This window comes from Garra rufa, chromosome 3 (genome assembly GCF_049309525.1).
Source record: "Garra rufa chromosome 3, GarRuf1.0, whole genome shotgun sequence".
Lineage (NCBI taxonomy): Eukaryota > Metazoa > Chordata > Actinopteri > Cypriniformes > Cyprinidae > Garra > Garra rufa.
The window spans coordinates 37,854,584-37,877,727 of record NC_133363.1 but is presented as its reverse complement, the minus strand read 5'-3'; the positions used below and the strand labels follow the sequence as shown (position 1 = coordinate 37,877,727).

General features: G+C 38.2%; 1 protein-coding gene across 1 annotated transcript in view; it reads right to left on the bottom strand.

Moving 5' to 3' along the window:
• Positions 1 to 23,144, bottom strand: part of fto (FTO alpha-ketoglutarate dependent dioxygenase) — a 226,293-nt gene that overhangs the window by 43,325 nt on the left and 159,824 nt on the right. The gene's annotated exons all lie outside the window — the stretch shown is intronic.

The following is a 23,144-nucleotide window of genomic DNA, read 5'->3' as shown; positions in this document are numbered from 1 at the left end:
GTTCTGTAGAAAACATGGAAACCCCAAAGACACATTAATATGTTGTGCATTTTATTAGACAGGTGACGAACGCACAAAGTAGCATTATAACAGGACTTTCAACACACTCAAATGTATCTATACAACAGCAATGCCTTTTCCTACTTCTTCCTGCTTAACCGGAAGAAACGGAAGTGGTGGACTGTGGCATAATAAAAGTTCCGCTGCTTTCGAATCACGTATCGTGCTCATCCTTCATTAGCAATCGCTCCAGCAGCCTCGTTTCGCTTCCATGACTTTCAGCCCCACCATGCTTCATACTACAGTGACCTTAAGTATTTAATATTTAGCTCCGCCTGAATCCGATGGATTTCATCGGCTGTGGGGATGAAGACAACAATTCCCATGATTTGACACTCCATCACTCCGTCATCAAATTACGCCTTTGGTTATTTGTTTGTTTTGAATATGCGACCTCTAGTGGCAAAAACGTTCTTATTGTGCTTTTAATAAAAACGCAGTCTTTCATTTGATAATCACACCAAGCTATATCGTAAATATAGTACAGTCCCATTTATTTATTTAAAATTTTCATTCAATATAATTCATTATTAGCCTTTCATCAAGTCACTAACCCCTTTCAGTTCCACCACAAAATCCCCATTTGGGAAACTCTGCCATAGAAGAATCATTTTGGGTTCCACAAAGAACCTTCAGTTGTGTTAATTTCATTAACGAAAACTATGACAAAACATGTTTTTCCCATGACTAAAAAGAGATGATGACAAGACGACAACAAGGTCAATAAACGATAACTGTGACTACATCAAGATGAAATACCGTTGACGATAAAAGACGGAGAAAAAAAGGAGACAAAATATTATTGCGGACTAATGTACATGCCTCTACTATGCAAGTTTTCATATGTGCGGTTGCCAGATATCAAGAGTTCCCCAAATAAGAAGATGCATTTTCTGCCTGGTGTTTTGGTTAATTTTTGCAATCTAGCAACCTTTCTTCACTGCGGAAGCGCCAACGATGTTGACAAACAAGTAAGCAGAAGTTTAGCGATCTCCATGTGAGATGTTCGGCTTAAATGAAAGTGTCATTCAGCCTTTCTATGTTCTGTCATGAGATCTCAACTATTTTGTTTGACATTTGTGGTTGCTGAATAAATACACTTACTCAACCGCTGTTATTTTAATAGAAAAACATCATTACAATTTGGAATTATTGGAATTACTATTAAGAAATTCGACTGTTTTGTTTCGTTTTACTAGGTTTTATAATGTAAATGGACGGACTGCATAGTTTTTATATTCATTTATATATTAAACAGTCTATAATAAATCAGTAAACTAGATGTGGTGAAATAAAGCATGTGCAACATTCTGTTGGCTTGTGCTTTTTCAAATGACAACAATCATTGTGATTATAACTTTGAGCAAAATATATATATATTTTTTTTTTCAGTTTAACCATTACACACTGAACAACTCAACTAAACAAAAACAGGACAAGGTTGACTAAATATGTAAAGTAAATTTTATAAATGTGCCTTAAAAAAACATTACTGGTTTAAATCTTGAGACAAAACAAAGGCACTGATATATTTTAAGATCAGTCAGTGTAAGTTTCTTTCAGTTGAAACAACTCAGACTTACATTATAGTCTAGGACTAGGCTTAAGCCTTGTCTGTGAATCCAGGGGTAAGATTAAGACTATATTAAAAATGACTGACAACTTTAACCATACTTTTAGTGTTAGTGTTTAATAGCCCTCAAAAGAAACTTTTTCTTAGTATAAAGAACCTTTTAATGACCAAAAGCACCTTTTTCCACTATAAAGAATCTTTTGTGCAATGGAAAGGTTAAAAGTTCTTCAGACACTAATAAAGAATTTTTTTAAAAAATGAGCCGTGTTTACTTTTGATTGTTGTTGTCCTCATTAAAACATTTAAGAGCAGTCTATCATTCCAGCCCAAATGTGTCATTCTCCCCCCCCCCCCCCAAAATCTTTACTTCAGACTGCCAGAAGGAGGAAGCAAGAGCAGACCGCTAAAAAGATCCATCCAATCAATCCGGTCGGTTAATTCCCCCTCACCTCCAGTGGACCCGCTGCGGATGGCAATATTCCGTTTAGATTAATTCTGCTTAATACTAATTGGTCCTTGAGCCGTGAGGACTCCAGGGATTGGCTCCCTTCGGTCCACTCTCGGAGGGCTCAGCCACCATTGGAGGGCTGCTGATGAGTAGAACGTTTTATCAACGCAAACACGCTGCCAAACGTCCCCCAGGGCAGGAGCACACCCAGTAATTAACTCTCACACAATCCATAATTGCCATGTTTACATTTACTCCATCTGAAACAGAGAGCCGGCAAAGACGACGACGGAGGGAGGGCGAGAAGAAAAGAAAAATCAAAGAGGAAAAGGAAAATACTCGCACATTAAAAGGTGCAAAATTCATATTAAAATCTCTCTTTCCGCGAGTGTCTCTCTCCCTCTCGCCGTCTCTCTTTAATAAGCTCAGCGGGCTGGTTGGCGGCATTCTGCCCATCATTTATTTATTTTTTAGAGATAGCCCTATTAATTTCCCCCTCGCTTTCAAACGCTGCGGCGCGCAGCGGTGTGGACAGATCCCGCGTCCCCGGGGTGCTCCTCGAGGAAAGACATAAATGACCCAAATAAAGAGGGCTTTTGAAGGCTGCCGAGAGGCGCCGGCACCATTAAAACTAAATGAAGTGTTTATTAGCCATGCCGACAGCACTCTCAGCTCGAACAGATCAAGAGCCGTTACAGTTAATGTGCTCCCCCTGCAATACGCACCCGTTTGTTTAGTTCTGCCAGTGGGCCTGAAAAACCAAAGCCGAGTTTTTTTTTTTTTCCTCTCTCCTCTCAGCTTCTTCTTTTTAGTCTCTTCTTTATGCAGGCGAGCACTCCCTCGCTTTCATACGCGCACATCTGATTCATCTCATCTTTATTCCTGCGAATTCACAAAAGTACACAGTCTAACACCGTGACACAGTCTGACAGCAACACAAAACCGAGAAGCCTGAACTCTGCGCGGTTCAAACACCCGATTGTGCACTTAACGTTAAGCGCTTTCCCTCCCCTCCTTCTCGTTTTCATTCTCTCTCTCTAATTATAGTTTGCATTTCAGAGGCTTTGGACATGATGCCAGGAAACCTTTAGAAACAACTTGGAAACTGGCTGCTGCCTATTTGATGCTTTTTTATTAGCTTTGGCATCTCAATAAAAAAATAAAACTGGATAAAATGTGACATAAATTGTCCATTTATCTTCAGCATTCTTTGCGAATAATCATGAAGTTATTGTTTCGGTGACACACGACAGACTTCTGATTCTCGCTGCAGTGTGTCTGATACCCGTGACGTCTCTTCCGCGCTCAGAATAGAAGGCGAGAATCATTTGCGGTGCATTATTTTCTCATTAATGTGCACTTAAGATTTTTAATGCAATAGCTACTTTAATATTTTTCCCCCCTTAATAACAGTATGCAAGAGCGAGAGTAATGGTCTTCATTTGGAGGGGAATTAAAAGAGAGTGCACACGCAATGAAAGTTGTGAAAACTGTAATATGCAACTTCAAAACAGTGAGGGTGTGTTTTTATTTCTCAAACACACACACACACACACACACAAGCATCTCTAATTATTTTTCATAACCTGCAGCATTGTGCAGCAATATTGTTCAGATCCTGTTCTAACCTGTCTATCTCTGATGGCACGCACACTATCTCCATTCCTAACCCTAATCACAATCTGTGAGACTTATTGCCTCAAATGAAGTTTTACTGTAAATCACAGGCTGTATGTATGAAGACTGATGTTAGATGCATAATACTTCTGAAGTCTTAGGCTGTAATTAGAGCCCACTACAATTATCTCAGCGCATTAATAGCAGTAGATAACATGTCTCAATAAGGCAGAGCAGAATTAATCAGTAGGTAGCGCTGTGTGTGTTTTTGTGCAGTAAAGTTACTATAATGCTTTCAAACACACAGTGGACAAAATGTCTCACTGGCATTACGTGAACAAATATACACAACACATAGTAAGTTGCTTTGAAACTATTAATAAAGCAACACTTTTTGCATGTTTTTGTTTTACTATAATGCATTGATTGATATGGAGATGAGTTGTGATAATACTACTATATAAAAAAAATACTATTATTTAATTAATTACTAGTAAGTTTATAGTAAAAAAAAATAGTGTTAACAGACCAATTCTGTGTTTGCAAACAGTGTTGATGTTTTTTGTGGGCGGAGCCTATCTGCTGGCAGAATATCAAGTTTTCAAGTGGAATCCATTGAATAAAAGAATTTTAAAAAAGCTAAATTTGAGTTTATGTTTCTTTATTCTCGCAATTTAAGATCATGTCTTGAAAAATCAACTTCTCTCTTTTCCTTTTGGCTCATATCCCACACTTCTGGCTTTTTTCCCTCAGAATTGAAAAATGTGCTATTGTTGAGTTAAAATGAGTTCTAAAGTCAGAAATATGATACATAAACTTGAATTTGCGAGAAAAAAGTCGGAATTGTGAGATAAAATAAGTAAATGTAAAATGTTGGAGGTTTAAGTAATGTTTCATGCTGTAACTGTAGGGCTAATATAACATGTCCCCAATGAACTACATATGTAAATATTATGTAGACAAATTGTTTAAAGCAAACTTATGCTTTAAAAGTAGAGTAATCATAGCAGGTTTAGCTTCAAATGGCATCTTTGATGACAGTATTCTATAAAAAATATAAAATAAAGAAAATAAAAAATAAGAGATGTAATTTCATGAATTTTCAAATTTAAAATCAGCAAAGCTTTTATTTGGCGGGTTTTAGCACTGAAGTGCATCAGTGAATGAAATATCACAGTTTTACATTTTGCTCTGAAACTGGCAGCGCAAAGCTAGATTTATGCTTTCAGTTCTAATAGAAACCTTACACAGTATTACAGTTAGTCGATCTAAAATGGTGATTGTGCATTAACAGCTGTCAACCATGTCAGTACACAAATAAGCAATGTAAACTTATTTACCCAGCCCATTTCTTGTTTTGGTCACACATGAACACCCATGCACCACTTATAAACAACACGTATTTATTTTGTTATTATAATTAGAATAACTGGTCCACCCATGATAGTTAAGTAGCCTAATGATACATTGTTTACTGTTCCAAACAATACAGAAATTTGACGCATTATTAAAGATTGTGTGGTAACAGCTTTATTGTACAGCTTGCATTGTAACAGCTTTAAATGCAAGACTTTTCATCAGGTCTTTTATAATAAAGAAATAAAAATTGAATTAAAAAAGTAAATGAATTAATAAATTAAAGAAAATTAACAAAAGTGAACAAAATAATAAATGGATAAGTAAGTGAGGATAGCAAAATAAAGCAAACTGACATATTATACCTAAAAATTTGTGCGGGACATTTTGACCTGACCATGTTTTGCATAATGTTTTTTTCTTCAATTGCTAATTTGACCTTTTTACATCACAGACTGAACAAAATTAGGCATTGCTTGGTAACTGGTCAACTAAGTATTGATAGTTGTGTAAATATTGTCATACTAACAGTTGACTTTTTGGTTGATTGTAATCCATTACATTTCTATCAAAGTCATCTGACATTATCACGTTATTGTGATATTTTATTACCATTTTCTACAGTAGTAAACTAAGTAAAAAGATTTCTACATTTTTAAACGTTCTGTTGGTTTTAGTGGATTTAAGGATCTGCCATGCAGTTCTTTCTTTCCTTATTGCAACACTTTGTTGAAGAACAACAAGACGAAGGGAAATAAACGGCGGAGTTGTATTTACTGTCTGCTCCTCACAGAAGCTATCCCCACTGGTTGGGCCCTCCATCAATGCCAGCTTGTACCTTTAGAGCTCAACACAGTCAGCATGATTTATTCAGCTTATTAGAGTTCATTATGACTTAGACAAACACTGCAGCGGCTCACACACAAGCAGCCAGCAGAGAGGTGGGACCTGCACCTACTGCTACCGTGCGCATCAAGCTCCGGTCCAGGCCGCTCCTGCGAGTTTCGCATTGCCTCTAATCTAATTCTACATACGGATCCGTTTTCAGGCCCAGTCAAAACCCCTGTGATAAAACACCTCTTCTTTCCGCTGCAAACTAACTCGCATTAGCATTTAAAACACTGGCTGGAGGTGAAAGCATATATTAATGCCTTTCTTTTTGTGTGTGTGTTCGAAAATGAGTTTACATAATTGCAGGATAATTTTGCCTTAAGTGAAGATGCGAAGCGGCGCCAGGGTAAGCCGAGAAATCCCGGAGCCGTAGCTGGTAGCCATCCTAAGTTCTGCTCTCCGGAGATAATGCAGCCCAGCCAAAATGAGAACACTGATCCAACAGTGCCAAAAACAGCTGTTACTATTCATGATCTTCCCAAACGTCTGTTCTACAACTTCAAACTACTCAGAGCAGTTTCTCTCCGAGCGCACCAGGCTCCCTTCGGAGAGTTCGCGAGCGCAAAATCACGGATTCGCACACGCCGCGTTTCCCAATAAAGCTCGCCGCGGTTTCATGCCGAAATTGGCCCGTTTTCACACCCGCTTGTTCATTCATCAGAATGGCATGTTATTCTTTTGACTGTAAATCATGCAGACTTACGGAATAAAGGGTAATTTAGAATCACCTGCAGGCCTTTCAGCCGTTGCACTCATTACAAAAGACCTCTCTCATAAGAACTCCTCAAACACTATCTCAACTTAGATCATCAAACATGACAAATGGAGAGAGCGAGGGAAGCAGAGGGAGAGATCGACTTAAACACACCTCTCTCATCTCTTAATAACAGTCTGAGGCGGCCCGAAGGAACGCGTGCTGTGAGTCCAAATACCGCATCGGTGGAGTAAATTAGTCTACGCTAATGTCGATGCTCAGCTACATCAAACGCTCGTCAGGTTAGTCATTACCAAGACAGCAGCTCTGGGCCTCTGCATGTCGGAGCAGGAGGCGTGATTATCCAGTCCTGATCCGACATGGCCCGTAATGGTGGGAACTGAGGTAGTACATCTGTATATGACAGTCACCCGAGGCTGGAGGATTTTTCACAGGTGAGATGCGCTCGCTGACACCGACGCAGTAACTCACCTGCCCGTTGCACAAGCGCTCCACCCTTTACCTGTCCCCTCCAGCTTTATGTGTGCACCTGTGCGAGTTGAATATGTGAACGTAGGTGTGTGAAACAGAAAGTAGCTTTACTTTATATTAACCCGACGACACCTGCTGGTAAAGAAGGTGAATTCACAATTCACAGAAAATCTTAAGATGTTGTCCATATAAGCTAATGATTTTCAATTATGTACGTGTGTCAACCGTCAACCCCTGCATTTGCATCGTGGCGTGTACGTTGTAGTAATAAGCACTGAAGGCTCCCGTTCTTCAGAAATTCTGCCGCACTGTTATTATTATTTTTTTACGACAGCCATGTCAAGCTATACCGTAATAAGCAATAATGTGTAGATAACGAATGCTATTAGACAGCTGCGTGGTGGGTACGTGTGCGCTTGCTCACGCTTTTTCGGTAAGACAGGGCCAGAAGAGGGTGGAGGGGGGTAGCTTTCAAGTTCAAACAGTTCATGGTGAATGTTTCAAACCCAATTCACCGCCCCAGTAATCAGGCAGGCAGAAAAAGAATATATAAACCATTAAACAAACAGTCGCTTCAGGGAGAGAAGAAACACCTGCTTATGACTACAAAAAAGAGAGATAGAAGCAGAGAGGAGATGAATTATTTGAGCTGTACAACTGGGTTTAGGACCGCAGGATACACTTTGACGACTGACGGGATGTGTGAGAGGGGACGATGGCGGACACTTCACCTAGCTGCATTAATTAGTGCCTGAAACATGATTAGGGCCTGGATGACTACTTGTTTGATCCACACTAGACTAGACTCATTTGGAAAAGTGAGTCAGACTTAAAGAGATAGTTCACTCTAAAATAAAAAATCTGTCATCATTTACTCACCCCAATGTTGTTTAAACCTGTATGACTTACTTTTTTCTGTGGATCATGAAAGATGATGTTTCTTTGATGCTTTTCACCCATACATTGAATGTCAATTGAATGTCAAAATCAGTTGAATAGTGGAATTACATGAGGGTGAGCACACAATGACATTTATATGGGGTTAACCGTCTATTTCAACTGAAAACAAAAAAAAACTTCAAATAACAGTTGAAGTCATAAGTTTTCATACACCATACAGAATCTGCAAAATGTTAATTATTTAACCAAAATAATCGGGGATCATACAAAATGCATGTTAGTTTTATTTAGTACTGAGCTGAATAAGATATTTCATCTAAAAAACATTTACATATAGTCTGAGAAAGTAATAACATTTATAAAAATGACCCCGTTCAAAAGTTTACATATACTTGATTCTTAATACTATGCTGTAACCTGAATGACCCTCAGCTGTTTTTGTTGTTTGTTTAGTAATAGCGATTCATAAGTTTCTTGTTTGTCCTTAACAGTTAAACTGCCTGCTGTTCTCACAAATCCTTCTGGTCGCACAAATTCTTTGGTTTTTCAGCATTTTTGTGTATTTGAACCCTTTTCAACAATGACTGTATGATTTTGTGATCCATCTTTTCACACTGAGGATAACTGAGGGGACTCATATGCAGACTACTACAGAAGGTTCAAACGCTTACAGATGCTCCAAAAGGTAAAACAATGCATTATGAGCGGGGGCTGGGGGACTTTTTGAATTTGAAGAACAGGTTAAATTTTACATATTTTGACTTCTGGGAAACATATTCTGTAGCTTCTGAAAAAATATATATATTTAGGCAAGACCAGAAAAATGTACATTCTGTTCAAAAGTTTTCACCCCCCGCTCTTAATGCATCGTGTTTCCTTCTGGAGCATCAGTGAGTGTTTAAACCTTCTGTAATAGTTGCATACAAGTCCCTCAATGTGAAAATATGGATCTCAAAATCATACAGTCATTGTTGGCAAGAGTTCAAATATATAAAAATTCTGAAAAACCAAACACTAAACCACTAGTTAATAATAAGAATTGGTCCCTATACTAAAGTGTTACCCAAGTAGTAAAAGGGATTACATACAGAAAAATGAGTCAGCGGCTATTGGCATGCTTAAAGGTATTTATGACCATCCAAAATGATCAGACAACTAATACGATTGGAGAATTTCCAAAATAGCTACTTTCAGATTCAAAAGTGACGCAGCCGTTAATAATTCTTAAAACAAAATAGCGCATTTCCAGTACCTATGAAATGTTCGAAAATCTAACAACCACAACTGGAGCCAGGATAAAAGGCCAAAAATGAGTCAGCGGCTCCACATGCTAAAAACCAGCAGAGTGCAGCTCTGCCCGTGTTGTGACGTTGCCCACCCTCACTATTAAAGACGGCTGTTACAGCTGATAATTCATTGGTAAACCAAATAAACACACTTCTCCCAGGGGAGAAAGGAAAAGAAGAGTGAAAGAAAACCAAAAAGAATGACAGAATGAAAGAATGGGTGTTTGAAGGGGTAAAACCACACTTGGGGTTTCATGCAATACAACTGATCTTCATTCTCCCCCACTCCTCGCTGTTCGAGTCTCTCATTAAAGAGCAACGCTGAAACTGGAGCTCGGCTTAATGTTTGCCGTGTTTGGAGAAGCACACAACCCATTTGGCTATAATAGCAACCTTTTCAGAAACAAACCCCTAAATGAAAGGAGGCCAACATAGCCAGCCGGCATCGGATTATTTTGAAAAGGGGAATGATATGACCGTGAAAAATTGTAAGCTGCAATTGAAAATAAACTAAAGTGCACAGCGCACCATCCATCCATCGTTCTTAACCTACACGCACAAACATGTTCTCCTCTTAGACGTGGTTGTGTGCGCGCACCTTCATCACTCTCTGTGCAGGAGAGATGTGTACGAGGGGCCTTTCACACTATCCAGACCCTCATTCCTGTCCGATGCAGTCACCTGATGCGTTTTCCTCTCAGTGACTTTATCAGTAATGTACGACCTCTTAGATCTGAAAGCATATTCACTGTCAGCATAAAGATATATATTAGTGTCAAAGAGTTATCAGGTTTGAGAGCGTCAAAAAAGCCTGCTAAAACCTGTTTCACTGTCTGTGACACACACACACACACACACAGGCTGTATTTCATCTGTAATCACATAATTACCGGAGCAGTGCCTGTGGCGGACATGTTACATGTCATGGCCTCCAGCAGAACTCGCCGAGGTAGAGCAGGACGTGTCAAACTCTTGCTGTCCAAAATACAGTTTGGCAGTCACCCTAATTCACTCTCACTCTTTTTCTTTTTTCTTTCTAGCCGTGACCCTCTACACCCTCACTTCCACTCTCATTTTCTCTTTCTCAGTCTTTTTGACCTCTGACATTCTTCCTTATCCTCCTCCCCGTCTGTCTTTCCATGTCACACTGACTCTCTCCTCCCTAGCTAATGGGGATGGTTTGTACACGTTTGGCCCACTCGGTCAGCTCAGTCGTTTACTTTCCGTCTCGGGGTAAGGAGAAGCTGTGATCTGCCATGCATTCCTTTTTGAGCGAACACACCTTTACCTGTAGTCTCAAACATATATGCCATGGCCCAGAGCTATAGACTACAGAACACTCCTCACACCTGCAGATAACTCTGCTGCAATTTGTCTCTCTCATGTTCAAGACTGTTTTATGAAAGACTGAGGACAAGGTGAAACAGAGAACACAAGCTGAACGCACACATGTACATGTGTGCACAAACATGTACAAAATCCATTCTGAACATACCAAAAGAATTGTTTGTTACAAATTTGAATGTTAAGTCAGTGTCAGTGGGTCAGAAATAATTGACAATGTGCAGTCAGTTGCACAAATTTCAATTCTAATAAAATGTAAATATTCGATTTAGAATATTTTTTTCTCCAATATGATTGGCTGAGAGGAGTGCGATATTCTAGTGATATTATGAATCCAACTGTTTCACGGTTTGTATCACTTCACTTTTAGCATTTCTCACAGTGAGTGTCATAGCAAATACCCAAATTCAAAGTAATTTTTATAAATATTACTGTTTAAGTGTCACGGAATGTAGTTTTAAGAGTTTTTTAGGGAAGAATGTACTTGTTTAGACTTTAAATATGTGGTTTGTTAATAAAGATAGCGTCTATTTGAATATCTGCTAATGTTTCGCTGGCTCTAATGTCTCTATAGTGGTTAAACAGGAGATATAATTCATTTTTGGTAAATCTAATGGCAATCTTTGGTCTAATTAATCTATTTTATTTGTTCCAGAGCAAATAGTTTTGTCTGAGGGCAAAATCTCATTACGTTGTATTTTATGTATATTTAACGCTGTATATCAAAGCGCTGCCTTTGTAACTTTGATCGAATTGCCTAGCATTTTTTATAATGGTTGTTGTTGTTTATTAAATATTATTATTAGATAAATAATATTTTATATAAATAGTAGTATTTAGTAGCATTTAGTATTAGGAAAAAAGAAAATCACTCTTAACAGATGAAAGGACAGAAGAACAAAGATAACACTTTCCTCAGCGGGCACTCCCAACTAATATCGGAAACATTAATACACGTGTCGCAATATTTTGTTTGTATATGATGCGATCTAGGAAAACCCGCCGGATGTCTTGCTGGGACATTTTTAGGATATTCGAAAAATATATTGAATGTCAATTTCTGGTCAAAATTAGGTTTTCATTAAATTATTATTCTATAGCATCTTGTCTATCATCTCTAAAAATATTTTGGAAAAATTCACTTGTTGTTAGAGCAGAAAAATGACAATTTAGACTGTTTGTGTAATAATGCAGTATGGCACAAACCGTGAAGTAAAAAAGTTAAAGGTCCTATTTTGTAAAAATCGAAATTTCCTGGCTTTTTTCATGATAACTGAGGTCTAGGGGTTATGTAACTACCATATGAGTTTCAAAACAGTCAATCCACAGTAAACTGCACACAGCCTGCATAAAGTAGCTGTGCCTTTTCACAAGCTTCTGTGACTTCCGTAAAAATTTGACGTCCGATCGACTCAGTGACCACCTTCAGTCACCGCCTCTAGCAAAAACCACCGTCCCACCCTCCTTTTGCCAAACCCTGACAACATCGCGTCCATTCCATTGTTGAGCAACAACAACAGAAAACAATTTGAGAAAACGCTATTCAGTCGATACAATAAATGTCGAAACTACATCATTGCACAGGCTTCCGAACAACGTTAATATAAGAGACAACTGGCACGTCAACTTCAGTCTCTTTCACACAGCTATTCCGGAAAATACATGGATAATGTGTCCCATGATTTGTTCCGTAATTGTTTCATTTGGCTCATTCACAGTTGTTTTCCGGAATCTGTGCATGTTTTACACACAACCCATAAAGACATGTGACACCCATAAAGACATGTGACATTTGGATGTGAGGTGTAATGCGACGCGTACATTTCACAAAACTTAAACTAACCTGACGAACAATCTGTGCTTCAGTGCTGATAGTGAGGAGCTCCCTGATCGCTGCTTCATTCCACTTTGCACGTATTTTTTCGTTGTGAAGAGTCGCATGATAACGTGCATCATCACTACAACACTGCCTTTATGGTTCTGGCTTTTGTTCACACAGCGCTCGTTCCCGTAATTTTCCGGAATCAGCGCACATTGTGAAAGGGGCTTTACTAAAGCAACAGTTATGTAGCTACTGCATTCAGTGTTTGAAAACGAAAGAAACATTAATGATCATTCTGAAATATCCTGTTGAGTACCAGCAAGCCACAGCAGGCTAGGCTCTGGGCTAGGCTACAGCATACATGATGGAAAACAACAGGCCAATCAGAAGAGAGGTTCATGAATATTAATTAGATGGGCCAAAATCGACCTGTTCTTGACAGAGCTCCTAAAAAAGGAGCTGTAAAAATATATTGAGACGGATTTTGGCACTTATACCGCAAATATATATTCTTAAGGACATCAACAACTAAAATAAACCTCCAGAAATATGTACAATATGGGACCTTTATATCTGTCTCACTTTAAACCCGTTTTTCTCACAATTCCATTCATGAAAATCATAGCTATCAGACAATTTAAGATAGCCATAACTTTTGTTACGTTCTATGGACAAAATCGGTTCTGGTAAGGGCTTGAATCCAGCTTTCATATGGTATCAAAACCTAAAAAATGTCAAATCTCAAATTTCACCATGTGTTGGGTTTTCCTAGATCGCATTACATATGGTCTGTTTATAAAAGCATACATTTCAAACATTTAATAACTAAAGAATCTTGCAAGCACTTTATTTTCTTGGCAATACACAGCCCTAAGTCCAACTAATATTTTATTGTGAATATGAGATCGAGCTGAAGAACAAACGCTATATCAGACACAGGTAATCACAGTTGCTCAGTCCATTTATCTCTCATAATACTCTACATAATACAGTGACCCTTTAAATACAGTAATACAACAAACTTTCAATGAAGCAACTCAACGTTTCTTCGTTACTAGTTCTAATGTAATGTTTTGGAGTTAGTAACAGAGGCTTCGGCTTAGCTGTTAAACTGTCAAACTTAGATTTGAATTCATGGCAGAAGGAAGTAATTCACACAGAAGGTTTTTTAAAGACACTGTTGTTTTTCTGTATGAATTTACACTGTTGTATAAATGCAATATCACACTTGCAATATCACACTTTGATGACCTAAACCTGAATGACAGCTGTGCGATATTGCTCATGTATATAACATATACATATATATATATATATATATATATATATATATATATATATATATATATATATATTTAATATTAAAATGAAACATAAGAAAACAGGGAAAACAAGTACACATTTAAACTATTAATGGTATGAGGAAAATACTTCAAATGCCTAAAATGTAAACTATATTAGTTTCTGCATTCCAGTGGAGGACCAGTTTTCAAGTGTTAGCAAACACAAAGTTCTAAGAGAAGTTTCCTGAGGTAGTAACTTCAGAGCAGCAGTATAGCTTGGGGTCACTGTCGTTCCATCTTCCACGTCTGTTAGCCTAGAATCATCCCCGACCCCTCCAGACAAGCACGCATGCACACAAACGCTCAAGAACGCACGGCTACAGAGGCTTCCTTTCCATTAACAAGCCTTTCAAGACAGCTTTCCATCCCTGACTAAAAGCGATCAGCACAAGGCTTGGGCTGGCCTGCCTGCTCAAATCCAGTCATGGATATCAGCAGTTCTCTGTGCTCTCCGGCTGCTGGGGGCTAGGCTTTAGCACTATGCAATGCTACGCTACGACAGGGCGGGACTTCATCATAAGGGATTGTAAAGAGCTGTGACACATGCTTATCCACACCCTGTGCTCTTGCATGACAAAAGTTGGAAGAAATAAATAAATAACTCTACAGAATGTTCCTTTATGTTTAATAGATAGTGGTAGAGCCACTTTGAGGAGCTTACCCTTCAATCAGGACATCAACTCCATGTTAGGACATTAAAGTTTACTTCTACAACACATAAGAAACTTCCGAAATGATGCTGCTCTGATCAGAAGGTTGACAGTGGTTATGGGCTTCTGTAGACGGGATACTGGAGTTGTTAGCATTCCAATTCGACTAGACTGCAGATTTAGCTGCTCACACTGATGATACATTTTGATCAGTCTGCTTAACAAGAAACATCTCCTGAGAATTCATGCATGTCACGGCAATGAAAAGCACAAGTACTCCAGCAGAAGTACTGAAAACAGTGACGTGCCTTTTGTCGAGGCAGCTTTTGTTTCCTCAATTGGCTGCTGGAAAAAGGCAAATAAAACACGGTTGAGAGCCAGCTGTGATCTCTTACAAAACATCTGATATGGATGAAGGAAGAGTAACGGGAGATGATGTATCTCAAACAAGACTGGTTTGGGTTAGAAGGAAAATAACAACTAAACAGGGAACACTGGGTAGCCTTGGCCCTTCGGAAACAACCAAGGACACTGTATGTTAGACACAAAGAAAATAGAGAGGTTTATCAGCTCAATGAAACAGTGACAAGAAACAGATTCTCTAGCAAGCTAACCTGAAACACTATTGCAGAATTTGTTTGTAATCGAGAGCAAAGATGTGTGGTTTTCCTAAAAATTTGAAGTATATTTCCAAATCACACACATGAATAGTGTTACAATAAATGCACATAAATAGAAAATTGTTCTCACGAGTCAGTTCTTTTTAGTGAATCAAAAACATACAGCATGACCAGTGTAGCCTGAATTCCAAAATAAATTGCTCTTATGAGCAAAGTTCCTAGCTTGAATTTGTCTACAGCACTGTCCTGTAAATTTACAGCACTAGCAAAGAGAGAATTTCTTTCACTTGTCAGTAAAAATAGACATTAAAAATGAAAGATCTGCCTTATATTTCAATGAGTTGAAATACAAAAAAAAAATATGATAACAAATACTAGTTTTTGGACTGTTTTTGCAACACTAAAATAACTAGAAGCAGCTGAAATTGTACATTCAAGGTACAAATGGCTGTGCTTGTCCTTGCACTAAAAGGTAAACACTTGAATCTGAATCAAATCAAATTGCAATCAATACCCAGCCAGTAAACAAATATCAACATTGTTCTACAGTCAAATATTACACTGTTTAAACTGCTCTTAAAAAGTTAATGAGTAAGATTCTTACCCCAGGTTTCATAGACAGGGCTTTAGCCTAGTCCTAGACTAAAATGTAAGTCTAAGCTGTTTCAACTGACTTGCACGGACTGTTCTAAAAACAGTTTGTTTTGTCTTAAGATACACACAAATAATGTTTTTTTTGTTTCTAAGAGTGTTTAAAAAAATTACTTAAATATCCTAATTGAATTAGGCCTAATCCTGGTTTAGTCTAAGCCCTGTCTGTGAAATCAGGCCTTAATTTTTTTTTTTTAAGGAAATCTTTTCTGCTCATCAAGGCTGTGTTTATTTTATTCAAAATACAGGGGGGGAATAATATTGTAAAATATTATTGCAATTTAAAATAGTGGTTTTCTATTTTAATATACTTTAAAACAGAATTTGTTTCTGTAATGCAAAGCTGAATTTTCAGCATCATTAATCGAGTCTTAAGTGATCCTTAAGAAATGATTCTAATATGCTGATTTATTATCAATGTTGAAAACAGTTGTGCTGCTTAATATATTTTTTAGAATCTGTGATACTTTTTTTTCTTTCTTTTACAGAAATTAATACTTTTATTCAGCAAAGATGTGTTACGCTGACAAAAAGTGATAGCCAAGACTTACATTGTTAGAAAAGATTTCTCTTTTGAATGAAAGCTGTTCTTTTTAACTTTTTATTCATCAAAGAATCCTGAAAAAGTATCACAGGTTCCAAAAAATATTAAGCAGCACAATGATTTATATCATTATATATATTTTAAATTGCAATAATATTTCATAATATCACTTTTCTGTCTTTTTGATCAAATAAATGGAAACTACTAAAAAAATAAACTACTAAGCCGAACAGAAAGGCCTGTAATAGATGTTCTAATGGATTTAAATTGATAAAAACATTTGGCAAACATTTGATAAACCTCAGCTGGGAAGAAAATGTCTTTAGAAACCTATGGAGACTGACGTCAAAGTGTTTTCAGAGTGCCACACATAAGAAAGCAAAGTGAGAGACGCTTCAGGGATGTGGGTTTGACAATGAGCCGGAAGCTACTGATGAAATTGGAGGATTACTGGAACCGGGGTCTTTTGGGACCAGGGTTCGAGACTGTTGGTGATGGACTAAATTCAATCGAGGAACAGGGTTGGGTAACATGAACTGGACAGAAATGAGCTCTAATACTGTAAGAGGGGTTTTGGGGTTTTATGGATTAATTCAGTGGAGGTTGCCTGTTAGCTGGACAGTTTGTCTTTTCTTTATCCTGTCATTTTGCAGAAGTTTGCGTTTTTGAATATCAGAGTAGACCGAGTCTTCTCAATGGACTCTGACAGGATTATGGAGGGCTGCGCCGCATTCTGGTCAAACAGCTCAGTGGCAAAGCTGAGAGCTATTAGGAGGTGATTAGGTAACCGGTGGCTGTTTACAAAGGTTGAGCCCAGGGTCTGAGCTGGATAACAAGCACTGGGATGGAATCTGCAGTGCCTGATCCACCCGACTTGAAGGCTTCGGCTTGTATCCGCTAGCAACTGTCACTGTGACCCCACCAGCCAGCCAACGAGCAACTCCTTAAAATGCGGTAATCCAGAGAAACAGTAGTCTGGCAAGAGCGCCAAGGGTTGTGCCTGGCAATGCATCACGGGGTGTACAGGAGGAGGAGCAGGCCACGGTGACCCTGAACAGGAGTGATAGAAGCATGTGTTTCTTTGCGTGGGAGGGCGTCATCGAAACCCAAACTTCTGAAGAGGGTCTTAATGAGGTCTATGTGCCTGTCCACCTATACGGAAAGAGTCTGGGCAGGAGCGATTTCAAAGGACAGATGAGGAGGAGTAGGTCAGGCCTTGAGAGGGAGAGAAAGACAGAGGGATCGGGAGTGAGACGAGAGAAAGGGGAAGAGTGCGCTATCTGCCTTGGCACCTAATCAAAGGGATTAGGTTTGAAGAAGCCAAGCCTACAGGTTATCCTTCAGGAAGCATACCAAGTAGTTATCAAAAACACCTCGGTTCAAAGCAGCTCAATTTTCCTATATTTCCCGTTTGGCCCAAGCCTCCAGGGTTTGTTTCTAGCTAATAAAGGGTGTCAGAGATGTTTGTACTTGCATGCTCTAGGAGACAAAGAGAGAGAGAGAAGTGTGTGTTTAAATGTAGTCCAGGTCTGTCCTCATTCTCACAGCACAATCAATCACCCTCAAGACAGTCGAGGAGAAACGTGAGATGCCTGTGTCTCTGACTAGGAGATTTAGCACAAAACAAGCAGTCCAGGTAGTCAGTCAAAGCTAGAACCTGTGATTAGCCTGTCACTGATAGTGTACGTGTACGTTTAGTATGGAAAGTATTTTGTGATAAAAGTAGGCGATAACATTTTCTTCTTAAGTGGACTGGTGGTACATTGTTCTAAGAATTGAGATTCGGTAGATATTTTACAAGCAATGTTAATCATTTCAACAGAACTACTGATATAATGTTCGTTAACAAAGGGTTTTTAGATTTTGTCATTGATAAAGAAAGCAAAAAATCATGATGACAATAATTACAATCAAACATGCTGAAAAACAAAACACTTTAAATGAGAAGTTCACTTCCAGAACAAAAACTCACCCCCTTGTCATCAAAGAAATTCATGTCTTTTTTTCTTCAGTCGTAAATAAATTATGTTTTTTGAGGAAAACATTTCAGGATATCTCTCCATATAGTGGACTTGTATGGTGCCTGCAAGTTTGAACTTCCAAAATGCAGTTTAAATGCAGCTTCAAAGGGCTCTAAATGATCCCAGCCGAGGAAGAAGGGTCTTAGCTAGCGAAACAATCTGTTATTTTCTAAAAAAAAAAAAAAAAAAAAAATTCAAATTTATATACTTAACCTCAAATGCTCGTCTTGCCTAGCTCTGCCTGAACTCTGTGTATTCCGGTTCAATACAGTTAGGGTATGTCGAAAAACTCCCATCTTATTTTCTTCTCCAACTTCAAAATCCTCTTGCATCGCTGTTTTACCTTTATTTATAAAAGGCCTTTGATCTTCTTTGCATGTTCACTTTGTAAACACTGGGTCGGTACTTCTACAGCGACATAGGACAATTTTGAAGTTGGAGGAGAAAATTAGATTCGAGTTCTTCAACCTACCCTAACTGTCTTGAACCAGAATAGAGTACACGCATATCTAAACAAGACAAGCATTTGAGGTTAAAAAGTATATAAATTGTCATTTTTTTGCTAGATAAGACCCTTCTTCCTTGCCTGGGATCGCTTATAGCCCTTTGAAGCATTTAAACTGCTTTTTGGAAGTTCAAAATCACGAGCACCATAGAAGTCCATTACATGGAGAGAAACCCTAAAATGTTTTCCTCACAAAACATCATTTATTAACGACTGAAGAAAGAAAGTAAATGTAAATTTTTGTTCTGGAAGTGAACTTCTCCTTTAAGAAATGAATGAACCAGCAATGTTCTTCAAAGTAAAAAAAAAAAATCAAATTCATTGCTTAAAATAATATTTTTTTTAATAGAAATACAGACATTTATTCAGCAGGGATGCATTAAATTCATAATGTCACAAAACATTTCCATTACAAATAAATGCTGCTCTTTTGAACTTTCTATTGCTCAAAGAATCTGGAAAAAGTATCACAGTTTTGATAAAAACATCAAGCAGGACAGTTTCTGTTTTTTCTGACAGTGTCATGTGACACTGAAGGCTGCAGTAATGACTGATGAAAATTGGCCTTTGCCATCACAGGAATAAATTACATTCTATATTTATTAAATAGAAACCGTTATTTTAAAAAAGCAATAATATTATTTATTTCTTTATTGGATTTTGAATCAAATGCATCCTTGATGAGTATAAGAGACTTTAAAAAACAGTATGGTATTTATTTCATAAATTTAATATTACTTGAGCCAAATGATGTGCTAGTCAGAATGTGTATGTTGTTTGTTTTGCACTGACTAAAATCAGCAAACAGGATAAAAGAAATTAAATTTAAATCATATTAACTCAAAACAAGACAAAAAACGGCAGCTAAAACTGTGTAAAAACGAACAGATCTTGCTGCCATGATGTCAAGCTGTAATAGCTCAGGGCATAATGTTTGGCACCAACACACGCACTGTCTTAACCACTTAAAAAGCCATCCTCTGGTTCTCCGATAGCTCCTTCAACAGTTTACACTACCCAAATCTGAAGGATTCCGCTTTACAGACGTACATTACTGGGGCCCAGACCTGCCAAAGCTGAGGTATGGCTTCAATAGAGCCATCATCTGTCTGCTGTTAGTGCCATTACATCCAGATGGGCCTTTAATTGTATTTCTGTCCAAATTGCAAAATAGCTACTTGGAAAAGAAGCTAAAATAACATACAAACAACAGCAACTATGATAACAAGAAGAGCTGGAGTGGAATGGAAAAGAGATCAAAACCAAGGCTTACAAATTTCAACGCCGCCCTTTGAAAGCGGATCCCCTAACATTACAGCAACGTATTGATTTACTCGGCAATTTGGTGTCTCTCTCTCCCCACGCCAGCGCACCGACCTGAACCGCACAGGAGGTCCCGCAAATAGCAGTCGTCTGATTTTTCCAAAACATAAAAGATTAATACCTTTATTCTTTACAGAGGGAGTAAGAGTGGAAAACAAGGCAGAAAGAACGAAGAAAGTAATAATAAAAGGGAGGTCAAATTGGTATTTGGAGAAAGTGAGTTACTGAGCAAAATTAGATATCCAGACCCAGAGGTAACTTCAATAAGAGATAATAAGAAAATGTCTGACTTTTGTGTACAGGATTGAAAACGTGCTCTCGCAAAAGGAAGCCGCCGCTCCTCTCGACAAACACAATCTCATCCAACAAAGAAGACGTTGTACTTGAACAGAAAGTAATTTATTCAGTAGCTCATTCTAGCCATTAGAACATGGAGGACGGATTAGTGCTGGCACAAGAACAAATAGTTCAAAGCGAGGCAGTAAAATCAAGAACAACAAATCGATAGCATATTTAAAGTTCAGAAACAAAGAACCGAAAAGATGCGGTCAAGATAGTCTTCCCACAACAAAACCAGACTAACCTTTAAAGTTCCACCAATAATTTGTATTGCTATTCTGCTCTGCAGTTAAACAACAAACGCTTCCAATCTAACAGCACGGCTCCAATACACCTTTCTAGTAAAGGTCTTTAAGAGCCAAACGTTTCGTGCCAGAGAATAAAAATTATAGACGCACAGGATGGGCCAACAACACTGGGCTAAATATAGTGTGCGCTAACTAGACGCTTGGGAAAGAAAGACCTAAAAAAAAGTGATACCTGGTCCAATTCCCAGCTCCCATTAGGAAAGGTTACTCGTCTCACTCCTACCTCGCTACACTCTATTAAATACTTATTAAAGGTGCAATAAATGGTGATACGAAGCGGTTACGAGCGCCCCAGGCCAGCGTGTGTCTGAAAGTGCTGTTTATGAGATGAGTGTTTATTACAAACCACAGCTTATCATCATGAGGAAGCTCACAACTGTGTCGCTAACAAAGCAGCTATTAATTTCAATTTAGCCTGATGCTAAATGTGTAAACCGCATTACAGCATGCAACACCTAATTTTTACAGGAATAAAAACCGCTAAGTGACATACAGAGTATGAATTAAAAGCAGTCTCTGTGTCATATTGTGACAGCGCTTCACAGCGGGGCTTTGATGGCAAGATTTAGTCTGTAATGAATACGAGCTTCAGAGTATATTTACTGATACATAAAACTCCATCCCCCCTGACCGTACGCTTCTCATCCTATTTACCCGAGCAAGATAATATGTACATAAACATCTCAAACTCATTCAGATATTTTCGCAGAAGTGTGCGCAGCATATTTAAACTGATCTGTGGTGTATTTGCAGCTGCAAGTGTTTTGAAAAGGCTTGTCCATAATAAATGCGAGTCTTTTAAGCCATGTTTACCATTACACAATCTCCATCCTCTGACAATCAAACGCCGCTTACGCCACATTCCACAGGACATGAGGATCTGAATTATTCACTCCGCCATCACTGGCAATGATTCACATTCGCAGAGATAAAAACGCAAACGAATACATGCTCAAACGTGCACATGTGATGCAGTAATGATATTAAAAAATGAAAAACAGCTTAACTGACAGCTGAGTTCCTTTGAACCCTCAAACTTGTGCGGATTTTCTCTAATAAGAGTTTTGGGTCCCTACTAGGCATACCACTTCATGGCTTTTCCAAAAATAAAGAACCAATAGCAACATTAATAAGAACGCTATATGAAATGAAAATAGCTGATTAAATAATTAATTTCATTTTTAAAAAAAGCAAATATATAAATACATAAATAAACCAGACTAGGTTCCCAGGTGGCTCCAAGACAAGAACCTCTCTGTACAGCATGCATAATTCACGACTGGAGATATGTGTTTTAAATGCTGCTGAAATATAAATGCAGCATATGCTAATTTGTCTGCTGGCTCTCACACACTTTCATTTGGCCAGTTTGGGCATAAACAGTCAAAAAAAGAAAGAAACATTACAAAATATGAGACAAGTTTTGAGGGTTCTTGGTGATGTATGGAGCATAATTAAAAAAAAAAAAACATTTAATCTGTCATTTAAGGTCATTTAGGGCCGCCTTTACTAAAATGGCTATAACTTTTGAACGGAATGAGATATCTTCGCCAAACTCATGACGCATATGTAAGAGCTGACTCTGAGGTCACATGAAAAAGTCACAGAGCTTGACCACTTGATGGCGCTATAAAAACCGTAGTTATCACATCCTATCGATGTGAAAATGGGAATGCATGGTCTTGGCCCAAAGTGCCACAAGCATCTATAAGGACATTTGCATATCTCAAAAAACATGGCCGCCATAGGCCGATGAACTTTGAGCACCTATAACGGAGGCAGATCGAAACAAAACTTGGTGGGCCTGTTTGACTCACGGCTAAAGGTCTGTGAGAAATGGCCATTAGAAATGGCCAGCATTTTCAATGATGAAAAAAAATTGTATATTGCATGGTTTTTTACACATACGCACAATATTCATATCATACAATAGACCTCCTTGTTCCAAACAACTTTGCCTCTAGAACCATTGCTGTCAACTGCTTGAGAAGATGTGAAAAACCTACGTTTGTAAACTAGTTCTAGGTTTGTCGCTCAATCTGGGAAAAAAAAAAAAAAACACTGCAGTACAATTCAATGGACTCTCTAGGTCAATAATTATCAAAAAAAAAAAAAAAAAAAATGTACCCTTTGGGAAGCTATAACGGGGTTGTTTGGAAAAGGGGCCTGTTCAAATATTCCCAAAAGCCTATAAAGTCTGAACGAAAACTCAAAACTTCACAAAACCTGGTGAGCACATGCAACATCCCTAAAACAAGCAAGCAAAGTTTTAGGGAGATCGGACCACAGCTGCTGCTAAAACACTCATAAACGTTAAAACACATAATTTTTAGCTGAATAATAACCTGAATGTGCCA